General features: G+C 43.8%; 1 pseudogene; it reads left to right on the top strand.

Annotated features, from left to right (window-relative positions):
- The first annotated feature begins 1,264 nt into the window (after positions 1 to 1,264).
- Positions 1,265 to 1,417, top strand: LOC121161976 (annotated as a pseudogene).
- The last annotated feature ends 1,363 nt before the right edge of the window (positions 1,418 to 2,780 follow it).

The raw sequence follows: 2,780 nt of genomic DNA, 5'->3' as shown, positions 1-2,780 counted from the left end.
AATTAGGAAGTGGAATTGTGGTGGGGCAAATTAAGCTACTGCCTGTAATGCCAGCACCCTATACTGATGTCTATTCAAGCTGGCTGATTCATTCCAGCTCCTTGCCAATGCACAAGAAAGCAGTGGAAGATGGCCCAAAACACCCAGCTGCTGCCCCCGACACGGGAGACACAGATGGTGTTCAGCCTCCTGCTTTCTGTTGTCCGCAGCCCCAGCAGTTACAGCCAGAGGACGAAGCTCTCTTTCACTCTCTCTCTCTAATTATATCTTTTAAATAAGCAAATAAATATTTTAACAATTTTTTAGGGATATATTTGAGACAGAGAAAGAGTGCACTCCCACCCACTAGTTGACTCCCCACATGCCCACAAAGGCCAGACTTGTGCTGGGCCAAAGTCCGGATCCACATAGGTAGCTTCCACCATCTGCATTAGCAGCTGGAGTCAAGAGCTGGATCCAGGGATAGAACCCTGGTACTTCAAGGTGGAACACAGGGGTCTTAAATGGCCATGTTTAGAGTGAAAATGCCTGCTCCTGGTAGTTTCAACAACTAAAATTGTCCATTATTTTAATGAAAAAATGGTTTTGCCTTGTGTTGCTGATATCTTACTAAATTTAAACATTGTCAAATTCATGTGTCATCTTACTTTAAGTTCTTGGTTATCTTTTTTGTAGTTTTTTGTTGTTGTTGTTGTTGTTATTTCTCTGTCTCTCCTACTTTATTTATTATTATTATATTTTGGACAATCTTTACATAGTTAATTGGGGTAAAAAGTTTCAAGGGCTATAGGAAAGTGGGTAAACTGTTATTTCCATGTAGTTTTTTTTTTTTTTAATTATAAAGAGCTATGATTACATCTGGGTCAAATCATTAATAGTGAAAGAAAAGATTTGTTTGTTTATACATTTATTTATGTATTTATTTATTCTATTGTAAAGAGAAATCACATTTACAGAGAGAGGAGAGACAGAAAGATCTTCCATCCACTGTTAACCCTCCCAAATGGCTGCACTGGCTGGAGTTGAGCTGATCCAAAGCCAGGAGCTTCTTTTGGATCTCCCACATGGGCGCAGGGTACCAAGCCTTTGGATCATCCTCTACTGTTCCCAGGCCATCAGCAGGGAGCAGCCAGGGTATCAGTCAACGCCCATGTAAGATCCTGGTGCATGCAAGGTGAGGATTTAGCCATTGGACCAATTCAACAACTGGGCTCCTGTAATTCTTCACTAGTTAAAATAAGGATACTTTTAAGAGTTCATGGAAAGCTTTGCGCAGTGGCAGTATCATAGCCAATGAGGTTTATCCAAGGCATGAATATTGCTAATTGAAAACTTTTCCAATACCATGACGACTTGAAATACAGTCAGCATTGGCACCATTAAAAAAAAAAAAGAGCTCATGGAAAGTGGAACTTTTATTAATTATAATTCTTTCATAATAATACACTTCTCATGAACTTTTGGAAGAACCCTCATGTCTATGGATTCCAACATTTTTGGCATCATCTGTTAATCCCACTTGCCACAAGCTTTTTGAAGTACATTGGTATTTTGTTTTGAATCTGTGGCTCATGGTTGTGGCAGATCTATTCCTGAGTTAATTCTGTTGCTCTTGAACACATGTGTCCACAGGGATTGCTGGTGGGGTAAAGTGTAATGGGGAGGAGATGAAGGCCAAACAGGCCCTGCCCTAAGACAGAACCTGTTAGAGGCTGTTGCTCTCCCCACTTGCAACCTGCTTTATCAAGCAAATCTTAGCAGAGGCACAGTCACTAGGCAGACTCCCCTCATTGCAATCTGCCAGCTTTGAGCTGTGATGGGTAAGTGCCCCAAATCTCACAGATAGTGTTATCAGTCCCTCACACTTAGGACATAGGTACTGCTCACCTTCACCCAGCAGGTGCAAGAGGCCCAGTGATGTGTGCAAGAGAGGCGATAGTGATCCTAAGGCAATCAGGGAGGACATGAGTACAGTGAAGAGTTTCTCGCAGCCTGGGCTGCCACTTCCATCCCAGCGCCCAGTCCTTCTGACCACCGCCCTTACACACACATACACACACACACACTCACTCACACTCACATGAGTTTAGGGCAGCAGTTCTCTCTGGACTGGGAAATTCTCAGATTTTTAAAATACTTATTTTTGATGATGTTTACATAGTTGATTAGGGTGGGAAGGGTCAAGGGATAGAGGAAAGTGGGTAAGACCATTGCTTTCACATTCTCCTTTTGTCTTCCTGTATCTGGGGGTAGGAGGGAGATAGGGGAGAAGCCACACCCAGCCTCCCAACAACCTCATACCCCAGGATGTGAGATGGCTACCTGATGTCACCCCAGGGTCCTCAATGTGGGGCATACTGTGAGGGTCTGGCTCAAGTGGTTCTAATAGTGCAGCAGTTTTGACTTGCTGTCAACGAAATCCTTCCAAGGTCCACTGGCTGGCATAATCCACCTTAGATTCTCCATTTGTCTAGATATTCACTGCCAGCGCTTCTTAATTTGTTCTTCCCTCCTTCCTCTGTCATGGGACCAGGTGTCCTCTGCAGGCTCTAAGGGACAGCCATATCATCCATGTGCATCTGGATATGCTGTTCACTGCTCCATCTAAGCCACTGTGGAGGTCCAGATCTGATACATGCACTCCTTGGCCAGACCATAGAACCTGCTATTTTCTCCATAGTTGGGGTTCTGAGTTCAACTGGGGGGATCCCCAAATAAACCTCATCTGAGGTGAACACAGACCTGATTCCTGTGTGTGCTTGCTAATACAGGGTCCAGCT

The sequence above is a fragment of the Ochotona curzoniae genome, unplaced genomic scaffold (genome assembly GCF_017591425.1).
Source record: "Ochotona curzoniae isolate NIBS_2020 unplaced genomic scaffold, NIBS_Ocur_1.0 contig_4968, whole genome shotgun sequence".
Taxonomy (NCBI): Eukaryota; Metazoa; Chordata; class Mammalia; order Lagomorpha; family Ochotonidae; genus Ochotona; species Ochotona curzoniae.
This window is presented reverse-complemented; position numbering and strand designations above follow the sequence as displayed.